Consider the following 13581-nt stretch of genomic DNA (forward strand, 5'->3'; position numbering starts at 1 on the left):
AAGAAAAATGATGCAACTCTTCTACTGTTCTGCTGACTAAATCTAAGTGGGGAACAAATTGTTCAAGCATGGAGATAAAAACAAGAGAAACATGGAGAAAGTGATATCACAAACCAACAGTGGCATTACATTGTGTATTACTATCATTAGGTATTAGGGCTGTCAAGAGTAAACAAATAAAACATGAATATGAAAATTAATATTACATTGGGGGAAAAGTCACACAGCATCACTTTTATTAATTGAAAATAAAAAGTAACACTAAGCTGAACAAGGAATAAGTCAAAGCCACAGAAACACTAATTCACACTTCAGACTGGATTAGTGTAACAGCATTATGTACCGCTCATCATCCACACCTCAATAACTGTTTATAACGTTGTGATTTTGTCTGTATGTTTCTATTACAACTGAATTTTAACTGTAAAGCTAAATTGAGTACTATGAAAAGCACTTTATGAATAAAATGTATTATTATTATTAAAAACAACCATAATGATGGCGAGAGAAAGGGGCCACAGACTAGAGTTCTCAACGGGTCGGCCCAGCCCGACAAACCCGACGGGACCCGAAGTTTCGGGCCGGGTCCGGGCCGAAAAAATACGCAAATGAGCCGGGTCGGGTCGGGCCTCGGGCTTCCTTTTTTTATAAAACACATTTCATTAAAAAAAAAAAAAAAAAAAAATTGTAGGTTGTAAATTATATATTGTTTGCTGTGAATCATCGCTGTTCACGTTTGGTCAATCTGGCTGCCTGCTTCATGGGGCAGAGTAAGTTTCATTTGAATTCACGTCTGCTGTCTGTCTGATCGTGATAACAAGTGTATGAGGAAAACAATGCAGGCGCGCGGGGGGTCGGGTTCGGGCCGACAATTCATGCTGGTGTGTCGGGCTGCGTCGGGTTCGGGTTTAAAAACCCGCGGGCCGGGTCGGGTCGGGCTGTAATTTTCAGGCCCGTTGAGAACTCTACCACAGACCTTATCAACATTGAGTACTTTGTCATGTAAACAACTATGACTATGAGATTGGAGACTTCAACATTGGGTATTTTTTTTTCATTAAACTTTACATTGGGATTTTTACTGGAAATGATGGCTTACAAATTTTTTAGCAGATGTCGCATAGATAACTGCTCATTTCAACCTTACAAATCACCTACTCCTCATCCATTGCGCTCAAAGTGATGCCAGTAAGGACATGGTGACAGGGATACAATGTGCAAAAAATAGATATTTTAATAGTTCGTATGTGTTTTAAGAATGAATATTCAAACATCATTTCTGTAGAATTTTGACAGCCCCATTAGGTATTGTGGAGTTTTACGAATTAGGACGAATGGTGTTTGTTATACAACAATATGGTTCATAACATTTTACAATCCATTAAAATGTCTGTTGCTTATATTTTTTTACATCTTTGAGGTATTTTGATATGTGACCTACTGATATGCGTAACATTTTTGAATAACTATGTAAGGTGCCTGTGACTTTCCACCTCCTGTCCAACGACATCATTTTGACCTTCGCTTGGCTCCACTCGCCTCAGCATTACAGTATCTCTGCTCTTATTCCCACTGATATCTGTGTTTGAGATTAACATGTTTACAGGTCCTCAAAGCTCACATTTCTATCGTGCGTCTGTACTGCTGGATGTGTGTGTAGCTGGATACTGTAACATGTATTTTCCCCGTCAGGGGCAACGTGTTCCCATGTTGCTTTTTTAACCCCTGCATCGAACCCCTGCTTCCGCTTTCCCACAATTTGCCATTTTGTCATCTCCGAAACAGCGCAGGGTCACTTTAGTCGCTCTGCTTCTCATCTCTCCATAAAAAACACCAGCATCCCTGCTGTTTGCCTTGTTACATGTTGCGGTTTTTTCAGGTTTGTTTTGGGAAAGATCTACCACACCTTTTCTCTGGAAACGAATTTGAAAACATAGGTAGGGCTGAGCTCAAGTAATACATTCGGTAAGTCGATTCCCCTGAGAGGAGGGATGTTTGGATGTGTTGTGTGTATCCATTTAGACAGCTGCTGTTAATACTTGAGGGGCTGGCCTGAGGTTGCAGGGTGGAACAGACAGAGGCAGACAGATACAACGCAAGCAGACTGGAAGTCATTTCTTTCTAATCTCTTTCTTTGAGATTTTATTTTTACTCAAACAGACAGCCAGCACCATGACGAGCAGATGAAGTGAGTGATCAGATGTGTCCTGGTTCACACGGAGGGCTAATAGAAACACTAAAAACTAGAACATTTCATGAGGAGGACGACAGCTGGATGTAATGAAGCGACGTGTTGAAAGCTAGGAGTCGAGAAACTCAGGTCATCCAATTCAAAGCAAGAATTATTCGTCTCTGAGCTACATTCGTAGCACAGAACTACTACTTTCCCCAAACTGTTTTAGTAGACATTCGGGTTTTATTGCTCTGACTCGATAAGTACAGGACTGGCAGCTGAGAGATGAATATGAATTCAACTACAAACTGTATTCCTTGTCACGCCCATCATATCTCACCATAAATGTCCTATGTGTGTGGGTCTGGAACTAATGATTATTCTCATTGGTAATGAATTTGACTATATTTTCTTTTTTTAATGAATTGAAAGTGCTCGTTTCATAAAATATCACGAAATAGCAATAAAAACACATCACAAGTTCAAGTTAATTTTCTCAAATTGATTGTTATGTTTGATGATCAGTCAAAAAACAGATATTCAAATTTTCTAACAGGGTCATGTGAAGAATAAATGAGCTGATAAATGATGATAACGTGATACTGGATAGGTGCATACTTACTATTATTTATCATGTTCCAGCTTCTATTACATGCCTTTACCCATTTATACCCATTATATCCACATTACTGATTCATTTATGAAAATGTTATTTATAAAAGTCAATGCATGTACATATTTAGTGAAAGCGTCAATTGTCAGCTCTACAATATTGTCATTCAATCGAAGTATTTGGTCAAACATATTGTGATATTTCATTTTCTCCATATCACCCAGTATTTCCAATATCGATCACAGTATTGGAACAACTGTTATATAAAACAAAAAGCATGATATCCTCAAATTTCAACAGCTACAGCCAATGAATGTTTGGAATTTCTGTATAATAAATTACTGCTCTATCAATTGTGTCAGTTCGCTCCCATGTAAAAAGTGTGACCTGCCCTCCAGTCAAGCAGAATATGCCAAGCTGTGCACAATAACGGACTATTATTGCAAAATGTAATGTGACTCAAAGCAGAACAATCAGACGCTGTGGGGGAATGACATCACAAACCACATACTGAAAACACAGTGGCAGTAGTTTTACTGTAGCAACCAGTCATGTCAAGGCTCAGCAGCTGTACGTTTTTTTACCCTACAGCAAAACAGACCAGATGAAAAATAGCCACACCGACTCGGAGATTAGAATAACGGTTAATAACACTGGCGGCATGAAACACAAGAAACGCATAATAAATGACCATTTGCTCACAAGGGGAGGTAGATTTACGACATGCTCGCCGTTTGGCTGTTTATCTTTTATTCAATAAGTTGAAGACATTACACTCGACTGACCCGACTGCTGAAATACACCAGTGGATACGTGAAAGAGACCCTCCGTCTCAAGGCCATGGAGCTAAATCGTCAACACATCGACACAGAGGTCTTAATCAAACTGCCAGACACCTTTGAGCCTCTCAAATCAATTTCATATTCAGCTGTTGACTCCCACCTTGTCTGAGTTGCTCCCCTGCATATTAAACTAGAAGTTAGGAGGCGCTGGCTTTATTGAAGGAGCAATCAAGGATAAGACTGAGAAAATCTACGCCAAAAAGCCCTTCTACGAAAATGAAAGCTCAAGTTGCCTTAAGGACAAACTCAACCAGCGAGTCAGACTTTGAGTGTGGAGAGAAATAATTAATTTAGAAATGTTATTCTCAAGCAAAATAATGACAGAAGAAAGCCATACGACCACTGATGACAAAAATCATAGAAGGGAGTAAGAAATTAGTTTCACGCCATTAGAAATGTCGATACCTCCAGCATCACAGGAGGGTTCTATTAGATTTCATCTTGTACCATTGTTCCGTACTATTAAACCAAGCAACACCCTAACAACACTCCTCCATCCTTTATTTGAATAGTAGTGGTCATGATGCTGATGAGTTGAGTCGGATATTCACAGGCCAGAGTTCACTCAGCTTGAACTGTTGTACAGAGTGAAGAGACAAAGATCCCTTCCTGTACATGAACTGACATGGAATCGAATATGAAACTGTAATGCGACCCCCTCCCCCGACTTGTTCAACTTTTACAAAGTAAACACAATAATCACCCTTGAACACAATGTAAAAACATAATAAACTTTATGGGAATGAGAAAACCCCAGTAAGCTACATAATATATCTAAAACAGGGAAAACCCACAACCATTGAGAGGTTGCCAAAGCCATTGTTTCCATGTGGGCTGTCAGAGGAAGGCCATGGAAGGGGTTCCTGTCCTGCTCCTTCCACATGCTCTGACGGTGACAAGCTTGAACTTCCTCCTGTCGATCAGTCCCTTGTTATGCTTGGCTATTTGGCCCAGAGAGAAAACCGCACTAGTCACAGACTGCGAACATCGCAGAGTAAATTTACTCAGGATCAGCTTTCCCTAAAGGAAATATTATCACGGTTGGGGTTAAGAGTGAAACGTAAGCACCCGGAGGAGTTCTTTGCAAAAGCGGGAACGACATATATGATCATGTGAGAAGTGTGCAGGTTGTCGATTATGATTGCATACAAGCCTTTGTGGAAATGTTTAATACCGTGCTATGGAAATAAATATGGAGCAACTATGGAATTAAAGCAAAAACATTGGAGCTTGCCAATGACATCAGAGCTACAAGAATATGGAGAAAGGCCACCCGCGTGTGCATAACATTAATAACTTTCTTTCCCTTATAAAACAGCTTAATCCTCATGTCAACACTAATTCTTATCAAGAATTTTCATCCACAAGCCAGGAATATGAAACGCATCAGCTTTTCGGGGCCACCCGAGAACAGACGTGAAGATCAAAATCCACGAAATAACAAAAGATCACATCAGATATGGAAGATAATGTGAAGCCGTACAGTCAGGAAGGCACCGTGTTGCCCTTGGAATGATGTTATTCCACCAAGAAGGAAAGTAACTAATGCACAAGATAAGAATTGTTGAGGATTATACAGGGCACACTACACATTTGCACAGCTTACACTACATAACAGTAACTTTTGGAAACCAGAGAAGTGCATGTAGTATTTCTGCAGTCATTAATGCAGCATCATCTTAACATTATAGTGAGCACTAGATATTACAATATATTACAATATAACAAACGAATTTACAATTTGAGGATACCGTTAATCAAAAAAAAAAGATGAAAGCATGTTTTTAAATCATTTGACTCCCATCGGTCCCATTTGAAAAGAAGCATTTCTCAGCCTCTGTGAGAACCAGGTGGGCTAAGGATCTCTTGACAAATCAGACCGGTCCTCAGTTTGCACTCAATTGGCTCTCTGACAGTAAGTAGACACGGTTGCCACGGCGATCTCATTTGCATGGCACATAAGAACCTGGGAATGCAGAGGCTGCACCTGACCAGGTTCATACAGGGACAGCGAGTGAAGGGCGATTCACAGGCAACTTCGACTCGAAGCTGGATCACAGTTAACAGGAATCACATGGATATCATTAAGACAGTGGGGAATGATAAAGGACAAAGTTCTGGGTCGCTGCTGTTTGTATGGTTTGGCTGAGGACCAGGAACGACCTAAATCAGATAATGTATCTTCATGCTGTATCTTCATGAGTCATGTGATTTAGGAAAAGACTCAAAGAAGCAGAGTGGGGGTTTCTGGCTTAATTCCACCTACTTCCAAGAGAAAACACTTGTACAATGAAAAACAACTTTGTTGAGACCAAAAAAACAAAAAAACAACCTGAAATAATATCCTGCTATATTTACAGGTTAGAGAACCGTTAACTATCTTGGTAGTAAGGACACTATCATGCAAGGTAAACACTCAAACAGTTTACCTCACAGGTTGAGTTTTGCAGCGTGTTATTAGAGCGATTTCTGTCCACATGTAACTCTTTTCACCATCTGTGTTTAAATCTATTTTAAAGCTGCCCCCACTATGCTGGAGCTGGAACACAGTGTTATCTTCAGAAAGAAGCTGTCACTGGAATGAACCACGGCACTGGCTAGACTTGCAACAGCACCCCAGAACAAAGGCCTCTACAGTCTATTCATGGACTCAGATAGGACGGTGTCCATGCAGTGGCGAGGCACCGATCGTGAAAAGGGAGTGCATGTGGCACAGTGAATAATAGCTGTAGAATAGAGACCAGCATTGTACTCCTACCACATATATACAGACACTATTGGCTTAACACAACAACGCTAACAATGGAACACAGTTCCACAGTTGTACATCCTTATACAACAATGACACATTGAATAAAGACTGTAACAAAGCAGCTGTGTTTAATGTGACTAACTATAAAACGTAGTGTTGTATGATATATTAACTTTCAGTTTTTATTGCCTTCAAATTCAAATTCCATCAGCGAGCAGCGGTAGACGAATTCAAATGATCCTTTAAATGACACATTTTTCAAATTCTTGATGGCAAAAACTAATCTTTGAATATTTGACCAATTAAGTTGTCTGTCAGAACGGGGTGATAAGTGAGCAAGATATTACCAGGAAATCTTCCGAATGAATTGGTTCTGTGTGTTCTGCCACGTTTTAGTCTGTTTGATCGAAGCCTCTGTATTTTTTTAATTTAGTGACTAACAACCACTAAAAACAACACTCATGCTCCACTGCTAATAGTTGGAAACCTTCAAGGTGGGGAATATGCATGGGGTACGGCTAATGGCCGAGGAGATTAGGACTTGATGTTGGAAAATAAATTTTATTTTCACATCAAATAACTGAATTTGCATGTTTGCATTTTTGATTAACCTAACAAGGATTTACATGGCATTGATGTCTGCATCATTTAAAAACCCCATGTTCAGAATAAAACTCAAGTCCTTCCTTTCATCTGAGGTCTCTGAAACAGAAAGAATTCAAAACCCAAATGAGTTTTTTAAAAACATAGCTGCCTTTTGCCTCCAGTCACATCTGTTATCCATCCAATTATAACACTCACCCAAGGACAACATGTTAAAAGGATTCTGGAGGCTTGACAAATGAAAACTCTCATTTGAGGCACCAAAGCTTCTTTTGAATTCCCTTCAAATCAAGGCAACTCCAAAAATGATTTAATTAAAAGAAAGTGGCTGAACATTAAAGTTTAGCAAATTTAGTTTTTATAATCTAGTCTGCATTTTTTTTTTGATAAACAGGTATGGAGTATATAATGTGCACTAAGTATGCAATAATATGACAATGTGCAATTATATACATATTTAGGCAGATACCTTTGCAACACATACTCTCTTTTTCCATTCTGTTGACATCACATTTTTGGCTTTAACTTTAATCATAGCTACTGTATGTAAGACGGCATTGGGATAATGAGATGACCTGTTGACTGCTTGTGATACAGTGCAAACACGCTGCCGATCATCGTGACATGTTCTCTTGATGTCTGACATGTGGAGTGCAGCTTTCAGAGATGATTAATGAAGTAACGTGAAGTTATCGCAGCGTAAAATCAGAGCAGCAGTTAGTGAGAAGATGAAAAAGAAAAAGCTGAAAATGAGGGACAGGTAGGAGATAAGGTTAGCAGGAATGGAAGCCGTTGGAAAAGTAGAGGCTGGGAGGAGGCACGGAACGCTAAGAAAATAATTGTGATTCATGATATTATCCCAATAATCATCAAAATATGCTTAAAACTCTTAATGTATTGGATTACAGATAAGACATCTTTTTTTTTAATGAAGATCCTTTTCATGAAAAACAAATATTAGATAATTATAAATCATCTTACTGCATAAATAAAGGATTAATACATTTGAAAATGTTTTTTTGAATCGTATATCTTTTAATCAGGCTCTATTTTTTACTTGTTTACCATGAGCGAGATAGACAGCTTTTTAAAGTAATTTGTGACCATATTTAAGATTGTCCCGTTAATGTAAATTAACCACAATCACCTCATTGTGAGTGTTTTAATCACGATCCACAGTAGAATCTTATATCGTCCGATCCCCAGCAGAGATTTGGTGAACCACTTCACATGCTCACTCGCCTGTAGTTGTCAAGGTCAACATCCATTGAAGAGAAACGAAGGAAAAACATCATCAAATACAGGAGGTATACAACCCAAGCCCACTTTCCACTGAGGCGGGTCAGTGTTTCTCTTTCTCATCTTGCTTTCTGCTCCTGTGCACATCCAGGGAGGAAACACAAGCTCTCTTGTGAAGCCTGTATTCCACATTATGACCCCCTGAGCTCGTCCATCACCCAGCGCTCCAAGGAGCACTCGATAACCAAGCTTTTCAGGCTCAGCCCCAGTCCACATAGTAGACATTCCTCTGGAGCCAGAGCCCACGGATACAAGGAAATATTTAATTACACTGTGGGGCACCGACCTGAGGCTTCTCCCCTACTTTGATGCTATGGAATGTACTTCCTATTAGTCCGTCATGGCTCCCTACTGGTGATGTAAAACCTGAAGTGATTGTGTTTCCTGTGACTTGACCAGGCTCAAAACTTAAAATGATGTATGCTTTCATAAAAGTTTGTTGGATTGGGTTTCTGCACTGGAAGAAAACGCAAGAAATAAACACGTGGAAAGGTAAAAATGACAGAAAGATAACATGTAGATTAATGAGAGAGAGAGTTTGGGATAGAGACAAAAAAATCTAAGAGGTGGTGTCAGGTCATTAGACTTTTCTACAAGTGCAATTCCTCAGCTTGGTGTGAAATGAGATAAAACGCACACAAAACTTGTTGTGTGTGCCAAGACTCTGATGAGTCTTAATACACGAAGACCTCATTGCAATCTAATCTGGATATAATCACAGTGTGCGCCGGGTTTTTTGAAACAGTCAAAACACAGCACATTCCTCAACACTTACTTATTCGAGATGACCTAAACTTATGTGCCTGGAACAGAGATCTTTAGACTAACAAACAACCTCTGTGTCGAAGAAATGGTTAGTGATAACCTGTTGGTGAGCGCATGAAGGACAGTGCTTTAAATCAATCGGATTAGGGATGCACGATAGCAGAACAAAACTGATTAAACAATATTTTTGTTCTGCAATATATATGGTGATCTAAAAGAACAAAAGATGCACTTTGAGAGCAAAGTTAGAGTCTATAATCAACAATTGTGAATGCACCATCTTCTGTGCTCTGAGTGCAAATCTAGTCTTCTTATTAATTGCTTCTGAATTGCTCCAGTGTGTTTGTGCTCAGCACAGACCTGCGGGTTTTTAATCTCTGCTTGTTGCCTTTCCAAGTTGGCCTAACGCTGGCAAACATCAACTTCAGCTGCAGCTGACAGTCTGATATCGAGTGGGCGTTTGGCAGTGAGATGTTCCTCCTAAAAGTCTCCCAAGCAAATTGTCAGACAAAATAAATCAAGATGTTTCATGATGTTCAGTTTGACTCCAACAACAAGGAAAGCGGGCCAAACAAACTTTGGTTAACTCTGTTGGCATAACGGTGTGCATGAACATTTTTACCTCCAAAACACAGCCTTGTAAACTGCTTAACTGTTGTCAATGAATTTAGTTTGAATGGTCTTCTAATTTAAAACAAAACAAACTGTAATTATAATTATAAGTGTTGCCAACAGATTATTCTGTGGGGCTTACACCATTCCAATAAATAATGATGTCAAGTGTTTCAAGTGTTTTACGGGTGTTAAGACATTGAATGTGTGTTCAGGGATGCATGAAGCTGGAAGTGGGAGGGGAACGATATGAAGCAATAAAAGGTTGAGGTAGTTGTACCAGAATGAACTTCTGTCTACTTTCACACCTGACTAAATCCCAACTTGCTTTAACTGTTACTCCCCTAATAAACCTCCACAACTAAAGGCCACTCTGCAGATACAGGACTATTTCTCTTGTCTGGGTGGTCTGGCTTTTGGTCCTGTGATGATAGGCATCTAGGAATTTAAACCTACTACTCCACTACTGCACTAATGTATCTTTTATCCGAATATCTTAAATTGTTCAGACCTATGACTGAAACATCTGTTGGACTTGGACTGGATGCTGGTGAGTCATTTGCAGTGAATTCTACCAAAAACAAAATAAAACAAGTTTCCCTTACATGGCTTTTGAAATCTCAATTCAGAGAAATACTTTTTTTGGACAAATAATAGAAAAAAATGATCGCTGATCATGTCGTACTAAGCTGCAGGGCACTTTGTTCTTTCATGTTGGAGAGACTTTTCATAAGATTAATGCTAAAAAAAAAAAAAGCATTGGCATTTGTTTTTCGTTTCTGTTTCAAAGAAAGCGCTGGAGCTTTTGGCAAAGGGGAAAACATCTTATGTATTGAAAAGCATTTATAGTTAAGAGTGTGGTTGTGCGTGTTTAATGGATGATGGTTGCGTTCACACTTCCTACCACGTATAGTCTGCAGACAGCATTAGAACCCCGCCCGATAAGCCTTCTCAGGATTACACGGTCAGGTCAAAATTTTGTGTGGAGCAAACGCAAGTTCACATTTTATAAAATCTAAATATGCAATCTCAAGACTCCTTCTCTGCGAGCAGCAGGGAAGAATTTTCTAATGCTTGAAAACTGACCTCCTACTAATCCTTTATGATAAAAGGCCACATCGGCTGACGAGCTGCTCTGCATCAAGCTAGTGAACAAACTTCACTGCGACATCTGCCATGAAGATCCGTCTTCAAGCGCAAAACACACAGCAACAGAAACTGTGTAAGCTTTTGACTTGTGCAAAGTTTTGGGGTACATGATAAACGAGGCACGTCACCGAGGAGGGCTAATGGGAATGTGCAGCAATCAGTCTCTCTCAATGGTGACAGGCTCCACGAGCACCACAGATCCAGACTACAGTAGGATCAAGGTCAGGAAGACAGTCAACTGAGCAACAAACAACATTATAGAAAACATCCCTTTACTAAGAACAGAAGGCTCCATTTTGTATGCTCCTTTAGGAGCAACAACAAACCCCAAGAGAATTATAATAGCATTTTTAATTCCTTTGCAACATCTGTAGCTATACAGCTAAAATCATCCCTATAATAATAGAAAGTTGAATGTTATTTTATGCCTCTGCAGGAAAGCTTTCCCCCCTCATAAGAGCCCCAGACCGAATTTCCTGTCTACATTCATAAAACTGATCTAAAAGATGATATAGATGACATCACCTGATCTCCAAGATGACGCAACGGTGACAGATGGGTGCAATTAAAGCATCCGCAAGACACATGTGTATCACATTAAAACTGGAAATTGGTGATTAACTGAAGGGTAAGTCCCAGAATGACTTGTCCAGTAGTAAAATGTAGTGAATAGTGAAAGGTTATCCCAAACAGAGAGTCACTTAATTTATGATGTTGTAAACACTCTACTGCATCGGGATACCTCCTGTTGCCTTTACTCTCGTTTTAAATCCATTAGTCCTGTTCTCAGGGATATTTGGTCAGAGTGGAGAGGAAGATGAATAATGCAGCACTCATGACGACGGGGTCATGGGAAAGAACAAAGAGAGGGCAATCTGGGCTACATAACATAGATAATTGAACATTTGGAAGGCATTCCTGCAGTGATATATTAAACAGTATGACACATGGCTATGTAACACAACCTGGATCTGTCTCATGCAGTTAATGATGACTGCAGTGTGGGGGGGTCTGTATCTATGACCATAGTAATTTAGGCTTTTGAGCTATTAAAGGGTATAAAAAAATAGGAGGTAAGCAGCATCACTGTGTGGGTTTGCTGCAATTATGGAGATTAACATCCAAAAGGGCTGAAATATTGACAAAGCTTAGCCAATGTCAATCCTGAAATCTAGATCGCTACTGTCTTCAAGCATCCAATTAGGGATGCTGGCTCACTGGCTTGATATTTATATTGGTTTTCAGTCACCGACCTCATTAGGGACACCTGCGCGGCTGATTTAACACAATTCTTGTTCCACTTACATCGGAAAAACAAAGTTCTAAAAGAAAAGAAAAAAGGGGAAAATCTGGAGCAGTACGACAACTACATCTCGACAAACACTACTGCATAACACACAGGTCACACCCAAAGTTTTTTTTTTTTTAATGAACACTCTTATGTCACACTTATGTCACAGCCAGATGAGAAGATTGATTTAATCTCGCTCCTTCTAGTAAAGAGGTACTACAGGTTGGCAAAGATATCTGATTTATACATTTTATATTATTTGTGTAACATGTATTTGGAAAAACTTGACAGTGAGCTTAACCAACAAGGTTACATGTATTTGTATAGGCAAACAAACATAACATGCTTTGTTTAACAGCGGTTTAACCCTGCTACATGTTACACATACTAACCAATCTCTGAATGGCAAGCTGAGAAATGAAACTGATCTTGATCCTCACATCTGAGTGAAAGCTTAACGGGGAAGAAAAAATCTGAATTTCGCTATAATGTGAGTTTAAACCCATGTCTGATGGATTGAAACGGGTTACAGTGTAATGACTATACGACTCCGAGGTTCAGAGCACCAAGTGGGAAAATACAGCGATTATGTCGCCTGGAGGCCTGTCGCACACACCCCGACACACAAAAACAGTGTCATTGAAGGGCACAGATTGCTACTCTAGCAGGATGGAGCAAAAAAACATGCAGGAAGTTTCATTTGTTCCCTCAGTCATCGGGTTTCCATCTGGTCTTTCCATGGATGGATGTTCCATGTAGCAGGAAAACAGCTGGGGGTTGTGAGAATGATATTAAACTATGATATCATTCTCTCTTTCCTTCCTTCTGTAGCATAGTATGAAGCGTGAAAAACAAATGAACTCGATTATTTTGGCCTCCATTCATCTTGTAAAACTCACTAACAAGTGAGATGAGAAATCTCCAACAGCTAAGCTGAAAACGGAAAATGTTCTAACAATATCCTCAGCTATTCTGACATCACCTACCAATAATGCGTAAATGAGAGAAAACATCCAACAGAAACACATTTTCCTAAATGTGCGTGCATCCCGCTAGTACAGAGCGTGTACCGATACAGCCCTGTCACGGAGTCTGCAGGGGTGTCGAGCCATGCCCTTAATGTGAAATACCAGAGCAGAGGCCACCCAGCACCCAACAGATGAAGTCTCAACAGCCGACCACTAGAGTCCCTGCAGTCTGGTGTCGCCGGGCCGTTCAGCAACACAGCCACCTGGGGAGAGTGAGATGCCAACGTGCCAGTCCACATCCTATCCGACCTTTCACGCCGTCAGACTGCCTGGTGTCGCCTGAACACCTGCTATGAAAAAGTTCTGTGTAAAGATATGATTTTTATTATTGTTATGGTACTTTTATTAAGTGCCTAATCATTTCATGCAGAATCTTCTGGTAATGTACTGAATGTCTTCTAACATACAGAACACAACTGGTCTTTAAATCAGGTTTTAGTGGGTTTTATTACTC

General features: G+C 39.8%; 1 protein-coding gene across 2 annotated transcripts in view; it reads right to left on the bottom strand.

Moving 5' to 3' along the window:
* Positions 1–13581, bottom strand: part of stxbp6 (syntaxin binding protein 6 (amisyn)) — a 44391-nt gene that overhangs the window by 11491 nt on the left and 19319 nt on the right. The window lies entirely within an intron of this gene.

This window comes from Eutrigla gurnardus (assembly GCF_963514095.1).
Source record: "Eutrigla gurnardus genome assembly, chromosome: 7".
Lineage (NCBI taxonomy): Eukaryota > Metazoa > Chordata > Actinopteri > Perciformes > Triglidae > Eutrigla > Eutrigla gurnardus.